Genomic DNA, 13,048 nt, shown 5'->3' with positions numbered 1-13,048 from the left:
AGCAACAGATAGGGCTGAAGAGATTAAGTGGGGTCATGCTACTGTGTCTCTTGTCAAGGACCTTGTTTTTTATTCTACAGAGATAATTTGTTTCAAGTAATTTTAGCAGCAGAAATTTTTTCCAAATGAAATCTGTGTGGCATGCCAATATAAAATTAGATTAAAAGGAAATTTAATTAGTATGCATTATTTTATAAATTAAAACAATGAAAATACTGACATTTGTTTGAATAAGAATTTGATATAGAGATTATGGATGACAGTTATGTCTTATGTTAGCCTCGGCATTGCAATTCTTTTATGTCTGAGTTTTGTTTGTTGTACAGTGGCAAGATAATTTTGATTCACAGAGATAAGTAGTTGCAAATTGTGACAGTTTAAAAATGTTATCTCAGAATCTCAGGATACTATTTTATAAAAACGATGGAAGAGAAGGTTTTGTTCTTAGATCTATGCAAAAATGAAATTTGTGTTCGAGTGACTATGAGGATGATGGCACCAACACCCAAAACTGAATATATACCAGAGGGTAATTTCCAGGAAAAATTCAGTTTTTGACATTTTGTGTTTAAGCTATATTATTTCAGAAGATAGGAAGCTTCTAATAACCATGGACATAACTGGTTCCTTAGAAATCAAACACGAAATATATGCGTTTTAAAGTTGTGAAAACTCATTTTCCTCTGACATCTTGCAGCCTGCTTTTGATAAAATTTTAATGGTTCATTTAAGAAACTCTTCACTTCTGGAAATTCAGGCAGCTGCTCAGCCGGTGGTTCAGAATTCTGCTGCTTCATCATTTCAGATTTCTTGACTTGCCTACAGATGCATCTAGACCAATGTCATTTTATATTTAGCAAAGTTAGAATAGTTCACAGAGACTCTTGTGTCCTTTCTGAATGCTGCAAATATCTAAGCTGGGTCATGCCACTACTCTTCTCCCTCAGTCAAGTCAATTAAAATGTATGTATTTAATGAATGGCTTGTTACAGAGAAAAATGTCTTGATGTTTCTTGGCAGTATGGCAACATCACCATTCACTTAGTAATTTACTTAGTTTAATCCAATAGAAATAGATGCTAGGTTCTTCCTTGATTTGGAAGGTAAGTGATTGTATTAATTTACTATGACTGCCATAACAAAGTACCACAGACTAAGTGGCTTAAATAGCAGACATTTATTTCTCATAGTTCTGGAGGTTGGAAGTCCAAGATCAAGGTGTCTTGGATCAAGGTGACTGTTTGCTTTCCTCTCAGGCCCTCTCCTTGGCTTGCAGATGGCTGCCCTTTTGCTGCCTCTAATTATGGTCTTATTTCTGTGTGAACCTCTTTGGTGTCTGTGTGTGTCCAAATTTCCTCTTCTCATAAAGACATTAGTCAGATTGGATTAGGGCCCTCCTTAATGCCCTCATTTTAACTTAATCATTCCTTTAAATACCGTATTTCCAAATATAGTCACATTCTGAGACACTGGGGGTTAGGACTTCAATATACAAATTTTGGGGGGCACAGTTCAGCCCATGTTATGATTAAATATTTTTCCTTGGGTATTATAAAAAAGACAATAGATTTAAGTTTTCTCCATAGCTTCACGGCTTCTTCATTTGTGTTTGTATTTTTTTTTTCATTTAAGATAGGAAATACTTTATTCAAACCCATCAGAGAAATGGATAGCTTGAGTCTGTAACAAAGTGTCCATTTTTAAAGCATTGGTCAGTAATTGTATATGACTACATACACATTAATTGATCAGACCACAACTTTTCAATGATTAAAACAGAATAAACTTCCCTGTAAAAGCAGTGCCTTTGTGACATTTTCACTTTAGTATTTTTCTCCTTCTTCTTCTCCCTCTCCTTCAACAGAATCCACATCAACCTCCACATAATCCTTCTCAAGGGCAGCCATGTCCTCACAGGCCTCAGAAAACTTTCCTTCCTCTATGCCCTCATCCATATACCAGGGAAAGGCACACTTGGTATACGTCAGGTCAAACTTGTGGTCCAGGTGAGCCCAGGCCTCAACGATGGCTGTGGTGTTGCTCAGCATGCACACAGCCCACTGTACTTTGGCCAGGTCTCCACCAGGTATCACAGTAGGAGGCTGGTAATTAATGTCAACTTTGAAGCCAGTGGGGTACCAGTCCACAAACTGGATGGCGCGCTTGGTCTTGATGGTGGCAGTGGTAGCACTGACATCTTTGGGAACCATGTTGCCATGGTACAACAGGCAGCAAGCCATGTATTTACCATGGTGAAGGTTGCATTTCACAGCCTGGTTGGCTGGCTCAAAGCAAGCGTTAGAGATCTCTGCTACCAGCAGAGGTGATAGGGGCATATGTAGCCAGAGGGAAGTGGATGTGGGGGTAGGGCACCAGATTGGTCTGAAATTCTGTCAGATCAACATTCAGGGCTCCATCAAACCTCAGGGAAGCAGTGATGGAAGACACAACTTGATCTATCAACCTATTCAGGTTAGTATGTTGGGTGCTCAATATCAAGGTTTCTAAGACAGATGTCATAGATGTCCTCATTGTCTACCATGAAGGCACAATTAGAGTACGCCAGGGAGGTGTGGGCAGTGAGGTTGGAGTTGTAGGGCTGAAGTACAGCTATGGAAACCTGGGGGGCTGGGTAAATGAAAAACTCCAGCTTGGACTTCTTGCCATAATCAACAGAGGGACCTTCCATCAGCAGGGAGGTGAACCTAGAACCAGTTCCCCCACCAAAGCTGTGGAAAACCAAGAAGCCCTGAAGACCTGTGCATTGGTCATCCAGTTTCCAAATTCGGTCCAAGTCGAGGTCAGTGACCTCCTTGCCAATGGTGTAGTGATGTCGGGCATAGTAATTGGCAGCATCTTTCTTGTCTCTGATGAGCTGCTCAGGGTGGAGGAGCTGGGGGTAGGTGCCAGTGAGAACTTCATCAATGGCTGTGGGTTCCAGGTCTACAAACATGGCCCTGAGCACATGCTTGCCAGCAGTTTTCTCACTGAAGAAGGTGTTGAAGGAGTCATCTCCTCCCCCAATGGTCTTGTCACTTGGCATCAGGCCATTGGGCTGGATGCCATGTTCCAGGCAGTAGAGCTCCCAGCCGGCATTGCCGATCTGGACACCACCCTGGCCAGCATCAATGGAAATGCACTGGCATATAGTTGCTGTTTTGTGGCTGCTGAGCGGATGGCAGAGAGGAGGAGGCAAGGTTGTCGCTTCTTCCAGAGCAACTCTTAGGTGGTCGTTGTAAGAGAACCTGCCTTATTTGTATTCTTGATGGGACTCAGAACCACTCCTCCCCTTTTGCATGGGAAAAAGGGAGGTAAATCTTCTCTTCTGGAAAGTGTCATAGGTAATGCAATATTTCTCAGTCTTTTTACTGTCCCATCACATAGACACATAGGAGGGATGTCACATAGCCACAACAAATGAGTGGCTTACTAAGAGCTTGAGTTGTAGAATCCCTATTTAAAAGCTGTGTGACTTTGTCCAAAGTCTTAAACTTCATAAGGATACTGTCTAAGCTACTTTAACAGAGATCTCTATAATACCTGACTTAAGAAGAGAGAAGTTTATTTTTCTCTCCTGTATCAGATCACAGTGAAGTATCACAGAGTGGGATGGGCAGATCAGTCTATCCTTAAAAGACAGCTTCTATCTCTGGGTCCATAATGGCTGTTCTGCCTCTTGCCATCGTATCTGCATCTCAGCCATCAGAAACAGGGAAAGGAGAAAGAAAAACACATCTGTATTTCTTTTAGTGTCAAGGCTTGGCATATAAGTTCTCTTATAGCCCATTGCCAACAAGTCATATAGACGTATTTAGTTGCAAAGATGGTGGAGAAACGTAACCTATAACTAAGTGGCCATGGGTGCAGCTAAAACATGGGGTTTTATTAATAAAGGAATAGAAGAATAATGAATATTGTTTTGTGTCTTGGGTTCCTGCAAAAGCAGAGCCTAAGCAAGGACTTGGATGTAGCTAGTTCAAGTGCATTTATCTAAGACGATGATATTGATCCCAGGAAACAGAGTGAGGGAGTGGGCAGAGTAGGACAAGGAAAAAAGCCAATAAAGGGTATGCTACCCAGATGGAAATCACTGTGGGAAACTGAGGCCCATTTACTCTGGGGATCATCTGTAGAACCACACAGAATGTGCCTCAGAATTGTTTCAGTGAAGGTTGAGGAGGCTGGGGCATTTATCCACTGACTTCCAACCCTCATCATTTATTAACTCCCCTGCACTTCAGTCTATAGCCCTGCTCAGACTGTGTAAGTTTCCATGGTGTTGAAGGATACACCAAAGAACTCCACAGCACCCACTGGAGCTGGAGCATTGCAATATTCATGCAGCTGTTCACACTACTGGCACTAATGTCAAATGGGCCAAAGCAATTTGGCCCAGGGCGTCTTAGGTGTCTGCTCCTGGGTAGAACTAAACCTCTTGGCCTTTGTCCTAAATATGTCAGTGACAGGTGGCTGTAAAAGGGGAGAGAAACAAGGCTCTCTCAGGTTACTCAACGAGGAAAAAACCTGGTTTGGTCTCTTAGAGGTAAGGAAATGACAGCAAAAAGACCTAGATGGCTGGGGAGGAGATTTTGTGCTGGGAAATTGTGGGAGCTAAGGTGCTGGTATGAGTCATTTGGTGCCAGTCCTGGAGGACCTTGAGTACCATTCTGGGAAGTTTAAACTAGATATAGTATAGAAGTGTATAGTTCTGGATTTCTAAAAATAAATACTTCTGTACGTATAGGGTGGTTGGGAGAGCCTAGAGGTAGAAGACCAGTTTTGAGATGATTATAGTGATCTAAGCATGAGATGATGAAAGCTGAGACTAAGGTGAGGCTAGTATGGAGAACCAGGAAGAAAGGTGTCAAAAAGGTAGAGAAGGATATGAAGGGAAAGGAAAGCAGGGGTCAAAGAAGGTAAAAGTAAGAAAGTGGAATGACAAAGGAGAAAAAAGGAATGGAGATGTGTGAGGGACAGTGACTACATTGTTTCCATGAAGCTTGCTTTAAAATGTGAAGAATTAAAATGTAAAAAATTCAAGTAATATGAAATTTTCTAACAGAAAATATCCCTGGATAATCATAGGAAAAAGGAAGAGTATGGTAGCAATCGAGATCATCATGAAGTTGATGACAGATGTCAGGAAGGTACCAAAGTCAAATTTTGACATTTTGTACCAGATAGGCTTTAGAGTTGGGTATTAACCCTTCAATTTGTTCTCAAGTCTCCTTACTTGGTCCAAATCATTCTAGTTCAGAATAAGTATAGGACTTAAATATGGAAGATTATAAGTTAGCATTTTGATCTAAATTATCCAAATCTAATTCCTTCCTGAAAATACACTCTACACAATATATTTATGCTAGTATTTGGTTTTAAAAGCACCCAAAGGGGGAAAGGTTATCATTATTAAATGACAAAAAACCTCTTGTTTCTTACTAAGGAAAATAAAAGTCATTACATTTTGAAATACTGAAACAACACATTTTAGGCTAAACTACATATGACCAATTGCTCCTTTTAACCATTTTAAGAAAAAACCTTTAAAAAAATACTTTCAAAGTTACAGATGACTTGCAAGAAAATTACAAAAAATTCTTAAATATCTTTTTTTTTTTTTTTTTTTATAAATTTATTTATTTATTTATTTTTGGCTGTGTTGGGTCTTCGTTTCTGTGCGAGGGCTTTCTCTAGTTGTGGCAAGCGGGGGCCAGTCTTCATCGCGGTGCGCGGGCCTCTGACTATCGCGGCCTCTGTTGTTGAGGAGCACAGGCTCCAGACGCGCAGGTTCAGTAGTTGTGGCTCACGGGCCTAGTTGCTCCGTGGCATGTGGGATCTTCCCAAACCAAGGCTCGAACCCATGTCCCCAGCATTAGCAGGCAGATTCTCAACCACTGCGCCACCAGGGAAGCCCCAATAAATTTTTTTTTTTTTTTTTTTTTTTTTTTTTTGCGGTACGCGGGCCTCTCCCTGTTGTGGCCTCCCGCTATTGTGGCCTCTCGCCTTGCGGAGCACAGGCTCCGGACGCGCAGGCTCAGCGGCCATGGCCCCACGGGCCCACGGGCCCAGCCGCTGCGCGGCATGTGGGATCTTCCCAGACCGGGGCACGAACCCGTGTCCCCTGCATCGGCAGGCGGACTCTCAATCACTGCGCCACCAGGGAAGCCCCCTTAAATATCTTTTATCCAGATTCACAGATTAGCTGTTTGCCACATTTACTTATCACTGCCTCTATTTATAATATATATTATTATTAATTTTCCCCTGAACCATGTAAGAGTTAGTTACAGATATCATGTCCTTTTATTTCTAAATACTTCAGTGTGTATTTCTTAATAAGGACATTCCTTCACGTAACCACAGTCCAACAATCATATTCAGGAAGTTTAGTGCTATGACTTAATATACTTTCAATATTCAGATTCTGCCAGTTGTTCAATAATGTTCTTTAGAGCATCCTCCCTTGCCTCCAATATCCAATTTAGGGTCACCCATTGCATTTAGTTGTCATATTTCTTTTAGTCTCTGTGTTACTTATCTATTGCTGCATAAGAATTACTCCAAAATTTAAGCTAAAAATAATAAATATTAATTGTATATTAATCTTATATCCTGCAACTTTACTGAATTCACTTATTCTAATAGTTTTTTGGTGGAGAGTTTAGGATTTTCTATATATAGTATCATGTCATCTGCAAATAGGGACAGTTTTACTTCTTCCCTTCCTATTTGGATGCTTTTATTTCTTTTTCTTGTCTGATTGCTGTGGCTAGGACTTTCAATACTATGTTAAATGGAAGTGTCAAGTGTGGGTATCCTTGTCTTGCTCTTGGTTTTAGAGGAAAAGCTTTCAGCTTTTCACCATTGAGTATGATGTTAGCTGTAGGTTTGTCATATATGACCTTTATTATGTTGAGGTACGTTCCCTCTATACCAACTCTGATGAGAGTTTATGTCATAAATGGATGTTGAATTTTGTCAAATGCCTTTTCTGCATCTAATGAGATGATCATGTGATTTTTATCTATCCTTTTGTTAATATGGTGTATCTCATTGATTGATTTGCAGATATTGCATCCCTAGAATAAATCCCACTTGATCAAGGAGTATGATTCTTTTTATATATTGTTGAATTCAGTCTGCTAATATTTTGTTGATTATTTTTGCATCTATATTCATCAGAGATATTGGCCTGTGATTTTCTTTTTAATAGTGGCTTTGTCTGGTTTTTGTATCAGGGTAATATGACCTCGAAGAATGAATTTGGGAGTGTTACCTCCTCTTCAATTTTTGGAATAGTTTGAGAAGGATAGGCATTAGCTCTTCTTTATATGTTTGGTAGAATGCCCCTGTGAAACTGTCCAGTCCTGGACTTTGGTTTGCTGGGATTTTTTTGATTACTAATTCAGTTTTATTTTTGGCCATGCTTCACGGCATGTGGGATCTTAGTTCCCCAACCAGAGATCGAACCCACATCCCCTGCATTGGAAATGTGGAGTCTTAACCATTGGACTGCCAGGGAAGCCCCTACTAATTCAGTTTTATTACTTGGAATCAGTCTGTTCAGATTATCTATTTCTTCATGATTCAGTCTTGGAAGATTGTGTGTTTCTAGAAATGTATCCATTTCTTCTAGGTTGTCCTATTTGTTGGCATATAACTATTCATTGTATTCTCTTATGATTTTTTTTATAGCTCTGTAATATCAGATGTAATTTCTCCTCTTTCATTACTTATTTTGTTTATTTGGGTCTTCACCATTTGTCTTTTGGTGAGCCTGGCTAAAGACTTATCAATTTTGTTTATCTGTTCAAAAAAACCCAGATCTTGGTTTCATTGATCTTTTCTATTATTATTTTTTGGTCATTATTTTATTTCCTCTCTGATCTTTATTATTTTTCCTTCCCTCTGCTGACTTTGGGAGTTGTTAGTTCTTCTTTTCTAATTCCTTTAGATGGTAGGTTAGGTTGTTTATTTGAGACTTTTTTTTTATTTCTTGTTGTGGACCTGTATCCATATCAGCTTCTCTCTTAGAACTGCTTTGGCTGAATCCCATAGATTTTTTTTTAAAGATTTTTTTTTTTTTTTTGATGTGAACCATTTTTTTTTTTTAAGTCTTCATTGAATTTGTTACAATATTGCTTCTGTTTTATGTTTTGGTTTTTTTGGCTGCAAGACATGTGGGATCTTAGCTCCCCAGCCAGGCATCAAACCCACACCCCCTGCATTGGAAGGCGAAGTCTTAACCACTGGACCACCAGGGAAGTCCCAAGAATCCTGTAGATTTTAGACAGTTGTGTTTTTATTTTCATTTGCCTTGAGGTATTTTCTGATTTCCTCTTTGATTTCTTCATTAACACATTGGTCTTTAAGTAGCATGTTGTTTAGTCTCCATGTCTCCCCATTTTTCATCCTATAATTGATTTTTTTTTATTTTTTAATTTTTATTTATTTATTTATTTTTTTCCATATCTCTTCCCGCTTGCGTCTCCCTCCCTCCCACCCTCCCTATCCCACCCCTCCAGGCGGTCACAAAGCACCGAGCTGATCTCCCTGTGCTATGTGGCTGCTTCCCACTAGCTATCTGCCTTACGTTTGGTAGTGTATATATGTCCATGCCTCTCTCTCGCTTTGTCACCGTTTACCCTTCCCCCTCCCCATAGCCTCAAGTCCATTCTCTAGTAAGTCTGTGTCTTTATTCCTGTTTCACCCCTAGGTTTTTCATGACATTTTTTTTTCTTAAATTCCATATATATGTGTTAGCATACGGTATTTGTCTCTCTCTTTCTGACTTACTTCACTCTGTATGACAGACTCTAGGTCTATCCACCTCATTACAAATAGCTCAATTTCGTTTCTTTTTATGGCTGAGTAATATTCCATTGTATACATGTGCCACATCTTCTTTATCCATTCATCCGATGATGGACACTTAGGTTGTTTCCATCTCTGGGCTATTGTAAATAGAGCTGCAATGAACATTTTGGTACATGACTCTTTTTCAATTATGGTTTTCTCAGGGTATATGCCCAGTAGTGGGATTGCTGGGTCATATGGTAGTTCTATTTGTAGTTTTTTAAGGAACCTCCATACTGTTCTCCACAGTGGCTGTATCAATTTACATTCCCACCAACAGTGTAAGAGGGTTCCCTTTTCTCCACACCCTCTCCAGCATTTATTGTTTCTAGATTTTTTGATGATGGCCATTCTGACTGGTGTGAGATGATATCTCATTGTAGTTTTGCTTTGCATTTCTCTAATGATTAGTGATGTTGAGCATTCTTTCATGTGTTTGTTGGCACTCTGTATATCTTCTTTGGAGAAATGTCTATTTAGGTCTTCTGCCCATTTTTGGATTGGGTTGTTTGTTTTTTTGTTATTAAGCTGCATGAGCTGCTTATAAATTTTAGAGATTAATCCTTTGTCAGTTGCTTCATTTGCAAATATTTTCTCCCATTCTGAGGGTTGTCTTTTGGTCTTCTTTATGGTTTCCTTTGCTGCGCAAAAGCTTTTAAGTTTCATTAAGTCCCATTTGTTTACTTTTGTTTTTATTTCCATTTCTCTAGGAGGTGGGTCAAAAAGGACCTTGCTGTGATTTATGTCATAGAGTGTCCTGCCTATGTTTTCCTCTAAGAGTTTGATAGTTTCTGGCCTTACATTTAGGTCTTTAATCCATTTTGAGCTTATTTTTGTGTATGGTGTTAGGGAGTGATCTAATCTCATACTTTTACATGTAGCTGTCCAGTTTTCCCAGCACCACTTATGGAATAGGCTGTCCTTTCTCCACTGTACATTCCTGCCTCCTTTGTCAAAGATAAGGTGACCATATGTGTGTGGGTTTATCTCTGGGCTTTCTATCCTGTTCCATTGATCTATCTTTCTGTTTTTGTGCCAGTACCATACTGTCTTGATTACTGTAGCTTTGTAGTATAGTCTGAAGTCAGGAAGCCTGATTCCTCCAGCTCCGTTTTTCATCCTCAAGATTACTTTGGCTATTCGGGGTCTTTTGTGTTTCCGTACAAATTGTGAAATTTTTTGTTCTAGTTCTGTGAAAAATGCCAGTGGTAGTTTGATAGGGATTGCATTGAATCTGTAGATTGCTTTGGGTAGTAGAGTCATTTTCACAATGTTGATTCTTCCAATCCAAGAACATGGTATATCTCTCCAACTATTTGTATCATCTTTAATTTCTTTCATCAGTGTCTTATAATTTTCTGCATACAGGTCTTTTGTCTCTTTAGGTAGGTTTATTCCTAGATATTTTATTCTTTTTGTTGCAATGGTAAATGGGAGTGTTTTCTTGATTTCACTTTCAGATTTTTCATCCTTAGTGTATAGGGATGCCAGAGATTTCTGTGCATTAATTTTGTATCCTGTTACTTTACCAAATTCATTGATTAGCTCTAGTAGTTTTCTGGTAGCATCTTTAGGATTCTCTATGTATAGTATCATGTCATCTGCAAAGAGTGACAGCTTTACTTCTTCTTTTCCGATTTGAATTCCTTTTATTTCCTTTTCTTCTCTGATTGCTGTGGCTAAAACTTCCAAAACTATGTTGAATAAGAGTGGTGAGAGTGGGCAACCTTGTCTTCTTCCTGATCTTAGTGGAAATGCTTTCAGTTTTTCACCATTGAGGACGATGTTGGCTGTGGGTTTGTCATATATGGCCTTTATTATGTTGAGGAAAGTTCCCTCTATGCCTACTTTCTGCAGGGTTTTTTTTTTATCATAAATGGGTGTTGAATTTTGTCAAAAGCTTTCTCTGCATCTATTGAGATGTTCATATGGTTTTTCTCCTTCAATTTGTTAATATGGTGTATCACGTTGATTGATTTGCGTATATTGAAGAATCCAGCATTCCTGGAATAAAACCAACTTAATCATGGTGTATGATCCGTTTAATGTGCTGTTGGATTCTGTTTGCTAGTATTTTGTTGAGGATTTTTGCATCTATGTTCATCAGTGATATTGGCCTGTAGTGTTCTTTCTTTGTGACATCCTTGTCTGGTTTGGGTATCAGGGTGATGGTGGCCTCATAGAATGAGTTGGGGAGTGTTCCTCCCTCTGCTATATTTTGGAAGAGTTTGAGAAGGATAGGTGATAGCTCTTCTCTAAATGTTTGATAGAATTCGCCTGTGAAACCATCTGGTCCTGGGCTTTTGCTTGTTGGAAGATTTTTAATCACAGTTTCAATTTCAGTGCTTGTGATTGGTCTGTTCATATTTTCTATTTCTTCCTGATTCAGTCTTGGCAGGTTGTGCCTTTCTAAGAATTTGTCCATTTCTTCCAGGTTGTCCATTTTATTAGCATAGAGTTGCTTGTAGTAATCTCTCATGATCTTTTGTATTTCTGCAGTGTCAGTTGTTACTTCTCCTTTTTCATTTCTAATTCTATTGATTTGAGTCTTCTCCCTTTTTTTCTTGATGAGTCTGGCTAGTGGTTTATCAATTTTGTTTATCCTTTCAAAGAACCAGCTTTTAGTTTTATTGATCTTTGCTATCCTTTCCTTCATTTCTTTTTCAATTATTTCTGATCTGATTTTTATGATTTCTTTCCTTCTGCTAACTTTGGGGTTTTTTTGTTCTTCTTTCTCTAATTGCTTTAGGTGCAAGGTTAGGTTGTTTATTCGAGATGTTTCCTGTTTCTTAAGGTAAGATTGTATTGCTATAAACTTCCCCCTTAGAACTGCTTTTGCTGCATCCCATAGGTTTTGGGTCGTTGTGTCTCCATTGTCATTTGTTTCTAGGTATTTTTTGATTTCCTCTTTGATTTCTTCAGTGATCACTTCGTTATTAAGTAGTGTATTGTTTAGCCTCCATGTGTTTGTATTTTTTACAGATCTTTTCCTGTAATTGATATCTAGTCTCATAGCGTTGTGGTCGGAAAAGATACTTGATACAATTTCAATTTTCTTAAATTTACCAAGGCTTGATTTGTGACCCAAGATATGATCTATCCTGGAGAATGTTCCATGAGCACTTGAGAAAAATGTGTATTCTGTTGTTTTTGGATGGAATGTCCTATAAATATCAATGAAGTCCATCTTGTTTAATGTATCATTTAAAGCTTGTGTTTCCTTATTTATTTTCATTTTGGATGATTTGTCCATTGGTGAAAGTGGGGTGTTAAAGTCCCCTACTATGAATGTGTTACTGTCGATTTCCCCTTTTATGGCTGTCAGTATTTACCTTATGTATTGAGGTGCTCCTATGTTGGGTGCATAAATATTTACAAATGTTATATCTTCTTCTTGGATCGATCCCTTGATCATTATGTAGTGTCCTTCTTTGTCTCTTCTAATAGTCTTTGTTTTAAAGTCTATTTTGTCTGATATGAGAATTTCTACTCCAGCTTTCTTTTGGTTTCCATTTGCATGAAATATCTTTTTCCATCCACTTACTTTCAGTCTATATGTGTCTCTAGCTCTGAAGTGCGTCTCTTGTAGATAGCAATTATATGCGTCTTGTTTTTGTATCCATTCAGCCAATCTGTGTCTTTTGGTGGGAGCATTTAATTCATTTACATTTAAGGTAATTATCGATATGTGTGTTCCCATTCCCATTTTCTTAATTGTTTTGGGTTCGTTATTGTAGGTCTTTTCCTTCTCTTGTGTTTCCTGCCTAGAGAAGTTACTTTAGCAGTTGTAGAGCTGGTTTGGTTGTGCTGAACTCTCTCAGCTTTTGCTTGTCTGTAAAGGTTTTAATTTCTCCATCAAATCTGAATGAGATCCTTGCTGGGTAGAGTAATCTTGGTTGCAGGTTTTTCTCCTTCAACACTTTCAATATGTCCTGCCACTCCCTTCTGGCTTGCAGAGTTTCTGCTGAAAGATCAGCTGTTAACCTTATGTGGATTCCCTTGTGTGTTATTTGTTGTTTTTCCCTTGCTGCTTTTAATATGTTTTCTTTGTATTTAATTTTTGACAGTTTGCTTAATATGTGTCTTGGCGTATTTCTCCTTGGATTTATCCTGTATGGGACTCTCTGTGCTTCCTGGACTTGATTAACTATTTCCTTTCCCATATTAGGGAAGTTTTCAACTATAATCTCTT

The 13,048-nt window shown here is 38.7% G+C and overlaps 1 pseudogene across 1 annotated transcript; it reads right to left on the bottom strand.

Annotated features, from left to right (window-relative positions):
* Window positions 1-1,823: 1,823 nt before the first annotated feature.
* On the bottom strand, window positions 1,824-3,133 carry LOC309822611 (tubulin alpha-1B chain-like; annotated as a pseudogene). Its single transcript has one exon. The product of its transcript is annotated as a tubulin alpha-1B chain-like (transcript).
* Window positions 3,134-13,048: the final 9,915 nt, after the last annotated feature.

Source organism: Grampus griseus (genome assembly GCF_964374135.1).
Source record: "Grampus griseus genome assembly, chromosome: 5".
In the NCBI taxonomy this organism is placed as follows: domain Eukaryota; kingdom Metazoa; phylum Chordata; class Mammalia; order Artiodactyla; family Delphinidae; genus Grampus; species Grampus griseus.
Note: the sequence above shows the minus strand (reverse complement) of the source record. Positions and strands in the feature narration are given on the sequence as shown.